The following is a 12238-nucleotide window of genomic DNA, read 5'->3' on the forward strand; positions in this document are numbered from 1 at the left end:
TATTCAAGCAGTGAAAAGTGGGCTAATGTAGGTTCTTGCCGCTTGCTTACATGGGAGACCTGACTGAGTTCCTACATGACACCTTCAACCCTAGTACAATCCAGTGATTGCAGGCATTCGGGCAGTGAGGCAGGAGATGGGTCTCTCTCTCTCTCTCTCTCTCTCTCTCTCTCTCTCTCTCTCTCAAAAATAAGTTTTTGAACATAAAAGAGTTCAAAGTGGACAAAGCAGTGAGGCATTGGGTTAAACCATCACCCATGATATTGGATCCCATATGAGCAAGTCCCTGCTTAACACAACTAGGAAAGCAATAGAAAATTGCCCAAGTGCTTGGACCATGGCACCAATGTGAGAAACCCAGAGGGAATTCCAGGTCCTGGCTTCCACCTGACCCAACTCCATCTATTGTGGCCATTTGGGGAGGGGGTGGAAAGGATGAAAGAAAATTCTCTTTCTTTTTCTGTCAGTATCTATCACTTTTCATTTCAAATAAATCTTTTAAATAAATGAATACAATCCTGTGCTTGTGGGCCTATGGTGTTGCCATTCAGAAGGCAACACTCCTCACTCTTTGGGAGAACCAGATTTAGAACCCTCCTCAAGACTTGAGATTGCATGAAACCACACAGTGAATAATGAACTTGAGGCAGGAGTTTCATGGGAATGCATTTTACCTTTGGGGAGAACTTACTGCTTCCGTCAGTTAGATACTAATATGGTAGTGCCACTTGCTAAAAATACATTTAAAAGATACAAATATATAAGTAGAAGAGAATCAATAATAATTCCCATTATTTGTTTCCTTTGCCAATACATGAGGAAAATTTTAGTATGTATGATATTCAAAAGAGAAAATATTCTAAGCTTAGGTCAATATCTGATGATAATCAATCTATCATATTTTGGGGGAGGAATTCAGCCATGTGTGTTAATTCCACTAGGATCCCATCAGCTACCATATATTTGGCTGACAGCCCCTTCAAGCAAAACCTCTTAGGCAAAACTGAGTATTTTTAATATTTTCAGGTTCCAGGTAACAGGATAATCTTCATTGTCCTTTAACTTCAATTAACTTCAGCTAAAGTGCCCACTTTGGTATTGCTTAGTGCTAATTCCTTGTGACCGTTGTGAATCCAGAGCAGTCAGCCTCGTGATGATCAATTTTGGTTCAGAACAAACATATTCAACACTGAAATGGCAGACACAGCCTGCAGGAGCACCAGGCCAACAAGAAAGAATGTATTGTTCTTGTACATAGGCTCTCATTTCTTCCTGGAGATTGCTCTGTAGAGAGTTTGGGAGAAAACAGAACCAGAGAAGATTGCAACTAAAGCTCCCCTGGTCACAGGTGACCCTGTCACAAAGAACATGCAATGACTTTTATGTCCCTTGGTTCTCACAAGCAACCCTTGGGGAACAGCTGATTGGCCCATGTTACATTCACATGCAGAAATCCTTAAAGCCTCCCTAAGCTATGTCCCTAAGTGCTCATGCATTCACCTTTCCCGAGTCTGTATGGAGAGTGTAACTCCAAAGCCAGACAGCCTTTACACCAGAAACTTAAGATCCAGAACCGTCCCCTACCAGGAAAGCCAAGGTCATGGCTGAAGTCCCTGTCACCCTCCCTGTTGTGAAGATATAGGAAGGAGGGCACGGTCCCTTTCTTTCTAATGAAACTAAGTCATGTTTTCCCAACATTGTCTCCATTTTGTCTCATTATTTTAATACATGGGGTTGATCAACTCAAACCCCAAGCTTGATTTTCCATATGCTTCTCTTTTCCATTTTTATATTTCCTTTAAGTACAAGTGCTAAATCTATCCCATATTTTTACTAGTTTTACACTGATGCTGTTGACATTTTTGAGAAGTATTTGATGTCTGAGAAACTCATGAACTTTTATTTGCTCTTTTGAAACTTAAAAAAAAAATCCTAACACAAACTGGGAAGGACCACATTTGTACCCAGAACAGCTACCTTGTATCCAGATATATATCAACAACCTGGGAGGACTCCTACTTCTCATTACCTAGTAATGAAGTTGCAATTAGACCCTTCCTGTTATATTCTCCTTGATGTTTGCCAGGCAGGGAGAATATCCAACTCGCCCCATGGCCAGTTCTGTTATCTGCTCCTTCTCCAGCCTGTCCCAGATCCATCCCCAAGCCAAACTCTCCCAGACCTCTGATGCAAGAGCCACAGCTGAGTTCAGCAGCATGATTTGTGAACCTCCGTATTTGCACATGTGTGGTCATGTGGGACCTTCTGGCCCGGCCCATCGTTTTCCCTCCAACATCTGCTGGTTAATCGGAAATCCAAATATATGAGGCAGCACTAGGGAATTCAAGGGAGGATTTGATAATCCACTCTGGAGATCTTCTCAGTCTGGAAAAACTGGAAGCAACACAGATTTCCCAGATAATTCCATACAAGTGAAATTAATCATTTAGCTTTTCAGTAAAACTGTGGCACTCCGAGAAGATGAACAGAAGTTCCAGCAATTCTGCTTCAGCCGTTGTTGCTAGTGAGGTGTTTCCCCATTCGATCCACTTCCTGTCCCTCCTTGGTGTTTCTTCCCATCCACTCCTGGCCTCTTCATAACCCCCAGGATCTCTTATTTCTAATTCCCAAGAGAATCCTGGGAGTCAAGCTCTGGGTCAGCAGCTACCTCCAGGACCTCCATCAAGACACATTCTCTGACATCCATTTGACTGCCACACTGTACTTGTGGTTTATGGCAACATCCTTGTCCTTCTGGGGCCTTGCCCCGCAAACACACTCTCCTCTAACAGAGAGTGAAGTTCATCAAAGTTTTAAATTCTCAGAATGAAACTTGTTTCTAGGGAACCCTGTCCAGAGACAAGTAAAGAACAAGAAATGGAAAGAAAGCAGACTTTTGGAACTTGAGCCACCTCAGATTCTGGCCTGGACTTGCTGGTACTACAGAGATGCCAAACATCCCGATGATGTGACTGTCTTGAGAGAAAGAATGTCATCACACTGACTCCTTCAAGGTCTCTAGCTAAACATAGAGTCTGCATGAAGAAATGGAACCATTTAAGGTAAATGGGTGAATCCTAGCATCTTGACTGAAAATAAGGAATAATTCAGATGGAAATGAGCTGCTGCCCCTCTAAGAAAGACAAAGACAAGTGATTGGCTACAAGTTCAAATCACGTTCTCTTGCAAGTCAGCCAGGTGACAGCCCAGTGTTCACCTGAGTGGTCACCCCAGCTTTTTGAATGCCTGCCCCGGCACACTCACTACCACAAATTAACATCACTTGTAGTGCAGGCCTAGCAGCCACGTCACTGCTGCTTAACTGGAACGACTACCCCATAAGCCGATGGAACCTTTGGATGTTTCAGCTATCAGAGGATAGGTGAGGTGCAAATAGTCTGCAAATGCTGGTATGGGCATTTATCTTGGTGAATGAGATGCTCACGTCCCATATCAGAACGCCTGGGTTCATGGCCGACCTCCAGCTCCTGACTCCAGCTAACACAGATCCTGGGAGGCAGTGGTGATGGTTCATGTGGTCGGGTCCCTGCCAATCACATGGGATTGAGTTCCCAGCTGTCACCCTCAGCAGAGCACATTGTTTGCTGTCGAAGCATTTGGGGAGTAAACCAGAATGCGGGAACTCCATCTGTCTGCTTTTCAAATGCATATTTTTTTTTAGGATAAAAACTGGCCTTCCACTTGGAATTCTTCAGAAAGTGCTGTGCTACGGGAGCCAGCCTCAGGGGAGCGTGTGCAGCAGCACTCAGTTGACTCTCAATACTTGTTGGTGGAATAAATGACCCAAGGACAAATCTGGGATTCAAGTCCAGAACTTTAAATTTAATCCAAAACTAGGTGATACACCTGTGGAGAAGGAATTATGTCACCTTACCCACAGGCCATCCCCATATAAAACAAGAACAATGAACTAATCTAAAGACAGACTCCACCATGCCCATCCAAAGGGTTCAAGATCCTGCTCAATAGGTGCTTAGGAACACAGAAGGAATGACAGCTTGGAATGCAATGAACAATGCTTCCATGCCAAGACTCTGGAAAAGTCAGAACCTACACACAGACACTCTCACACTCAACAACCCCCACACACACATATACATACACTCTCATGCTATTACTCACACTCACATGCACATAGTCACACACATTTGCACACTCAGCCCAGGACTGTGTGAGTGGGTGGGAGTGCCGGGCAGTCACATTGACCCTTGTGATATACATGATAGGAAGGAAGAATTCATGAAAACAGCCTTGACTGTGTGTTGGGTGAAACTCCCATGGGTCCTCTTAGCCCTGCTGCTACCAGAAAACCACTTCCCCAGGTAGTCTGGGTGTGGGCTCACTCACAGCACTGCTCAGTCACCACCTGGGAGCTGAAAGATCCACTCACAGGGCGGCTATGACATCTCTCCAATTGCTAATTGCTCCGACAGGACCCTCTCCTGGTTCCCACTGCCAGCAAGCTCCCAGTCTGTCTAGAGTGACTAGCTCCCAGTCCAGCTAGGAACACATGACTACCTTTTTTTTCTTCCTTTTAACTGGAAACAGTAATGCCACTGCCTGCTTGGGAGACCTCACTGATTAGAAAAGAAAGCATTTCTTGCTCATCTTTTAAAAGCTGGAGCAAGTTTAAATGAATTGGGGGGAAGGGAAAAAATAGGAATTTCAATACACTCTTTACCAAAGCCTCTTTAGACTTCCCATGGCCTTTAATCTGTTTGCCTTGAAACAGGGGAGGGAAAACAAAGCATTTACATGAGTCAACAGCTACTTTCATTTCAAATAGGAGTTTAAGCTGTTTGTCTAAAGGATTTCAAGCAAATCACTCCAAAATCCTTCCAAGATGCCAGCTACCATCTTTGCGCCCGTTTAAAGAAAAGCTGGTGAGGTTATAGAGTGTGTATTAAAGCTATTTTATGAATAACTGGAAAGGCAAACATCACATAATGCAAATGGTTCATCACAGCTCCAGGCTGGTCCGCACCAAGTGATAGTTTAACAGCCCTGGTCAAACCCTTTGGCACCACACCCCTGCTGCCAATTCATTTGCTATGTTCCTATTTTGATGTAAATTACAATCATGTATCCAGAGAAGGAATGGGAATTGCCATGGGTAGCTAGAGTCTACTGTTCTACATTTATGTCTGTGTGACCAACACAGATCCCAGACAGGAATACTGCTCTCATGTTGAATTACGATATATTCAAGAGAACTTATGCATATCATTAGTCATTTCATCATATCAGTATCCTAACACATTTTTCTGCCTTTCAAAGAATTTTTCATAAATACACGACACACTCTGAAATTGTATAAATTGTTAATACATAGCAAATTTAGGAAGGGAGATGACTGAGTCTCAGATCCATGTGTACATAAAGGGACACTGTCTTACGTCACATTCACATAGGGCCTGGCACAGAAGACTTGATGAGGTGATGTCTCACGATGTGATAAAGGTGCCTTTGGGTCCCAGCCACCAAGCTGTGGGGCAAGCCCAGGCCACAAAAAAGGCCACTTACAGGTGTGCTGATCACTGGCTCCTCCTACAGCAGGTGAGACAAGGAGGGAGGGAGGGGGGCGGTCAGCCTCCAGATGGCGCTAGTCTGTCTTCAGGCAAGCTCGGCTGGTCCTGAGTGCAGGAGAGAGGATCAGTGCTCTATCTGCAAATTGCGAACCAACGTGAATGTTGTTGTGGGCCACTACATTCCTCATGGGTATCGCCTAGCAGTAGTACAAAGACAAGAGTCAGCTTTGTAATTTTTGCTCTCCTTGTTTGCAGCTCTGTTTCTCCACTTTGAAGACAGCCTTGGACAGCTGCATATTTGGTAGAGCGTGCCCTCTCCTTCCTCCAAAGGCACCTTGATGTAGCGAACCTGCGTCGGCGTGCATCATCGAGATTCTCGTTTGGGGCCCAGGGCAATGGCCTAGTGGCTAAATTCTCACCTCACATGCACTGGGATCCCAAATGGGTGCCGGTTTTTGTCCTAGCTGCTCCACTTTCTTTCCAGTTTTCTGCTTGTGATCCAGGAAAGCAGGAGTCATTGACATCACTCAGTCTTCACCACCAGGTTTTCCTGATTCACACACACACACACACACACACACACACACACACACACCCCTATCCCTCTTCTGCCACAGTTGGTCAATGAGGAGTTGGCCGGATGCCCACTCTCCCATAGCCTCCAGGACCCAATATGGGCAGAGTTTGGGAAACAAAGAGGAGGACCCAAGCTTAGAGAGGCCAAGAGCTCTGCTGTGGAAGTTGTTCTCTGTCCTAAGAGCTAAATAGACTAGATGGAATCCTGAGTACAGATATGTCCCTGGGGCTCAGCAGATACTTCCTAGGAAAAACAAGCTAATGGTTTGTGGAAACCCCTGGAGAACAAGGCGTCATGACTGGGTTTGCTCTTCCAACCAGCATCGACCTTTCCTGTCACATTATGCTTCTTGTATTACATCACATCACACTTGTTTTTTTTTTAAAAAAAGATTCATTTATTTTACTTCAAAATCAGAGTTAGGGGGAGAGAGAATCTTTGATCCACTGACACACTCCCCAAATGGCTGCAATGGCCAAAGCTGGGCCAGTCTGAAGTTGGGAGCCAGGAGCTTCTTCTAAGTCTTCTGTGTGGATCCAGGGTCCCAAGGCCTTAGGGCATCCTCTCCTGCTTTCCCAGTGCATTTGCAGGGAGCTGGATTGGAAGTGAAGCTGTTGAGACTAGAACCACGCAGACAGAGGAAGCCTGTGTCACAGGCAGAAGATTAATATACTACACTAATGTGCCAGCTGCATTGCATTTATTATATGACATCCTTCACATCATGTTATACCTATTCTATGATATCTTAACATATAGTAAGTGTAAACCTTTGCAATCACAGCATGGTAGCCCTGTCTGTGCCACCCAGAGATGCTAAAGTCGGCTCTGAAACATCGCAGATGCTCAATTAAAGTCTGAGGAAAGCATGGTGATATCAACCACTCTGCACATAAAAACATGGTTTAAATGTTCCCCAGCTCTAAGCAAGTGCATCTTTGCAAGATAGTGAATAGGAGAGGCCCCAACAGGGTAAGACTCCCATTACTACCACCTCCTTCTCTACCAAGTTTGTGCAGAGCTAATCCTTCCAGTCTGTCCACCTGGTCAACCTCATGCTTTTGTGGGACTGTGACAAAATATCCTATATTTAAGGTGTGTGTTAGGGTTGGGGCAGTGAGTTTAAAATTCATAATTAAATATAGACTACCTTCCCACAGTCCCTGAATTTCTCCTGTGTGCTTTGTGGCCAATAGCGTGAGGTCTTTGTTTTCAGGTTGTATCCCTGCTGTCCACCACTAATGTCAGCCATAACCCCCAAGAACTCAGTGCTGGCTGAGTCCAGCTGCACAGCCTGCAGGGAACAGCCCCCCACCTGCACTTGCACCTTCTGCTTGGGATTTGCTCAAATACCCAGGAACAGGCAGCCATGGCAGAGGAGTGAATTCCCTGAAGCAAGCTTCAGCCAGTGGAGTCTGGAGCAGGTGGCTAAACATACCTGCCCTCCCAGCCTTGAGCTCAACATCAGAAGTATCTGTAAGCATTCCCAAACCTCAGCTCACTGGGCCCCTGTTACCTACAGTAGTAATCTCAATAATGCACACTTGGAGCTAGCATTGTGGCAAAGCAGTTAAAGCTACCACCTGGGGCATCAGCATCCCATATGGGCACCAGCTTATCTCCCAGCTACTCCACTTCCAATTCAACTTCCTGCTGATGATCTGGGAAAAGCAATAGCACATAGCTCAAGTCTTTGGACCCCCTGATATCCACATAAGAGACCTGGATCAAGCTCCCGACATCAGCCTGGCCCAGCACTGGTTTAGTGGCCATCTAGGGAATGAAACAATAGATGGAAGATCTTTTTTCTTTGTCTCTCCCTCTATATATATAAAACTCTGATTTTGAAATACATACATACATCTTTGAAAAAAATAGTAACCTGTGTTAATTCAAGAATTCTCTCTGCCCTCCATCAGTCTCCCTGCTCCCTCACTCCTGTTTCCTGGAATGTTACCTAAATAATTTGCCTTTTGATTGCTTTCAGGCAATCAAGCTAAGATTGTCCCTAGATAAAGGCAGGCCAAAAAAAATGGTGCTAACAAAATAAAAAATGAAACAGTTACTGATATGCAAGAAAATGTGCCATCCCCTGCCAATTGAGTTTGCAAATACTTATATGCAGAAACATATGGGGTATATGATACAGTAATAAGAATCAAAATCATGTTTGCCATCATGGTAGAGTACAAGCTATGAAATGTTCCTGGCATAAAAGCCACATAGAGGGGCCCAGGGCAGTGGTCTAGTGGCTAAAGTCCTTGCCTTGAATGCGCTAGGGTCCCATACGGGTACCAGTTCTGGTCCCAACTGCCCTGCTTCCCATCCAGCTCCCTGCTTGTGGCCTGGGAAAACAGTCAAGGATGGCCCAAGGCCCTGGGACCCTGCACCCATATGGGAGACCTATAAGAAACTCCTGGTCTTATTCCAGCCCAGGCCTACATGTCATCCAGGGAGTGGACCAGTGGACAGAAGATCTCTCTCTCTCTCTCTCTCTCTTTCTGTGACTGTCTGTCTGTCTGTCTCCCTCTCTGTCACTCTGCCTTTCAATTAAAATAAATGCATATTTTTTTAAAGTTACAAAGAGATTTGTGTAAAATGCTTCCATGTGACTGAGTGCTTTTTTAAAATACCTTTGAACTTGTGTTTATTTGAAAGAGAGACAGAGAGCAGGTGCTGAACACATGGTACCTACTGCTGAATGGACCACAATTTGCCCAAGTCATTGAATGACATTTGGCCTTAGCCATCTCCGTTCAGGTGGCCATTTGGAGTCATTAATTTTAGATTCTTCACTGCTCCCATGTTTTGATTCATCTTTATAAAATAATAGGAAGGTTTTTACCATGGCTGTGAAAGATCTTGTGGGACTAGGTAACTGAACCTACCAATGAGCTTCAGGCCTTGCAGTAACCATTGCTGCCCTCAGGAGAATGAAGTGACCACAGTGACCCCTCAGGAGAAGGAAGCCTTGAAGTTAAGTGCAGGACTAGTAATGGACGCTACATTAATGAGGTAAATCATAAAGCTTTTTTCCCCTCAATAAACATCAAATCTGCAATCAATTTGGTGTTCTAATTTCCTCACTGATGTCCAAGGAAGTGTAGCAGCAATTTTTGTAACATTTCCAAAGGGAATTCTTACAGTCTAGGAAAACAGACTACAAAGTGTCATTCAGAGAAGAACAAGTCACACACGAGTGGTGCACTGACACTTTTGTGTCGACTGTAATCCTAAACCAAGAACCAACTTGAACAATGGAGTTGTTTACTGAGTGAAAGAAAGTCTACTAAAATTTGCTTCAATGAGTGTCTACTGATGGAAGCTGTAGGACATTAGAAATACATTGCAATCAAATACTTCCAGATATATAAAGTATTATGAGCATATAATTCAATTGGGAGATAAAATACAGATCCTTCGATTATCCCAAATTAAGGAATCACAATGTATGTTTGACATTTTATAAAAATTGTGATTTATTCACTTTATTTGAAAGGTCGAGTCATCAAAAAAAAAATGAGAGAGAGAGAGATCTTCCACCTGCTGGTTCACTTCCCAAAAAGCTATAATACTGAGAACTAGTTCAGGCCAAAGCTGGGAGCCAGGAGCTTCACTGGAGTCTCCCAGGTGTGTGATAGGAACTCAAGTACTTAGGCCAACTTCCATTGTCTTCCCAGGTGCATTAGCAGAAAGCTGCATCAATGACACTCTCCAAGCTGAGGACCTACGGCCCATCTTCAAGAAAGTTTATCATGTGTGATTACTGTTTTCAGGTAGGTACAGCCTCTGGCCTTTTCAGAAGCTGGAAAGGTTTCTACAAAAATCCACGAAAGGTGAAAGTCAACATTAGAACCTTGTCTAAGGGGAAAGAACAGGGATGCAGACACAGGTACACTCTATTATATCCCCAACATTAATTTGCGTTCAGCTGCAGTTCGTACAGCAGGGTCAAACATTCCATATGAGCAGGAACGTGTGTGTTTCAGCTGCTTCCTGACCTCCACAGATGGGAGTGCTCTATTGTCAGTTGTGGACAAACCACGTCCTCCTCCCACCATGCCCGGCAGCTAAAAAATTCTCCAAAAGAGCTCTAGTAGCCCTGGACCGGCTGCTCAGCTCTGCATCAATTTCCAGGGAAAACTCACCATTAAGAGATTTTGTTGTTGTGTTGTTTTGTTTTGTTTTGTTTTGTTTTCCTCTAAATTCTGTGGTAGTAACAACAGTCACAACAATAATAACAAAACATGACCCACAGTACTTAATGAGTGCCAGATACTGACTGATTCCATGTAATCATCACAAAATCCATCTAAAGAGCCACATGAAACTTTTCAATTTTATGGAGCAGTAAAAGAAAACCCTCTGATTCTAGGAAATGGGGGTGGGGAAACATTGGGCTGCTTGAAGCACAGCTTAATGCATGGATGGGACAAACAGCGCCACAATGGCAGTATGCACTAACACCTCTGTTTTTTAGCTAATGAGCTGTCTGCTCACTCCCTATTTCTGCACTGTTTCAGATAATCCAACTGGATAATGTTGGCTGAGGATGGCCCACACAGGACGCTTTGCACATGCACACATGGCTCACAGAGGGAATTCCAGGAGCTTGACTGTTGCAGCAGCAGGTGTTTCCAGTGCCCTCTCACTGGAGTTGAATATTTCATGGAACTGGAATCTGGAAACTTCTGGAAAGGGAAGAGTCGCTCTGGGAAACTTCAGATCATCTTTGATGGCCCAGGAAGATCAGTGGTAGCCCATCTAATGATGAATGGCTGAACATGGTCACCTAGTGGGAACCAGGCTGGACCAGTAAACCCCAGGAGGCCACTCATACATGAGACTCCACGTGTGAACTGCTATCCCCTTCTTGTCTTAGAGATGATATAACACCAAGTTTGAAAGAGAAGAACCTATCCATTACAATAGAGGGGAGGCTGTATGAAGGGTGTGTACCTACTGGCTCGTCTGGACCATTTATAAAATCCATCTTGCTGCCCTTGATCTTACCTTTGAGCCTTCATTTTCACTGGACCTTGGATGAATTTGCAGATTTAATAACATTTCTGGCAGTCAAAAGGAAAACAGCAAAAAACAGGGGAAATAGAGGCAGATGGCCATGCTAAGAAGCCTTGAACAGAGTGTGGTAGGAGCCCAGAAGACACTCTGGCACACAGATCACAGCCCAGAGTAGCTGTGATCAGAGCAATGTTCAGAGCAAAGTGGCAAAAGTCCATTATTATTTCTGGACTAATGAAGTCTACATTCTGAAGGACTCCCCAGTGGTACTCATTCCCTCATTCTGCGAGATGGTATGGTTTACTGCCACTTGATTTTGACAGTGTAAGCCCAGGCAGCTCTCCTACCATTTAAGGCTTCCCCTTGCTGCATTTCTCCCTTCTAATCTCCCTTGTACTGCCTGAAAAGTGTCCATGGGACACCCTAAAGAAATCCCAGCACCGGCTCTTGACTTCAGTGGAGTGGTCTCTGGGAACTCTCAGTGCCCAGTGCTGGCATCCATAAGTCCTTCTTGGCATTTCCAGCCACCCCTTCTTGCCCCCATGGTCACCCCAGAGGCCTTTGGCTGCCTTACAGTACTGTAGAATGTCTCTACCTGTCTTCTAGTTTGTCCCTCAGTTTCACTGTGATGGGATGAATGGTGTACCCTTGAAGTTCACATTGAAGTTCTAACCCAACCCCATTGCCTCTAGAAAAAAATGTTCAAGGGACATTGAACAAGCTCATGGGTAAATAAATGTCCACTATAAGAAAAAAACTATACATAAATTCAAACAAAAATCTATCAACAAATTCATTTTTAATTCTTCTTTTTCATTGAGTTTTTAAAAGCTTCCTGGTTTTCAGAGAAAGAACCTTCAGAGATGATTTAGGTGAAATGAAGCCATGTGGATGACCCACAACCCAGCATAATTGGGATCCTCTTATAAAGACATTCATACACACACATGCATGCACACACACAAGGCCACATAGACATAGAGAGGAAACGAGTCTGCCCACACTGGCAGCACCTTGATCTTCAACTTTGGATCTCCCTGACTGTGAGAATAGTCAAGCCCATGATACCTCATGACTGCAACCCTGCCAG

The sequence above is a fragment of the Ochotona princeps genome, chromosome 22, assembly GCF_030435755.1.
Source record: "Ochotona princeps isolate mOchPri1 chromosome 22, mOchPri1.hap1, whole genome shotgun sequence".
NCBI lineage: Eukaryota > Metazoa > Chordata > Mammalia > Lagomorpha > Ochotonidae > Ochotona > Ochotona princeps.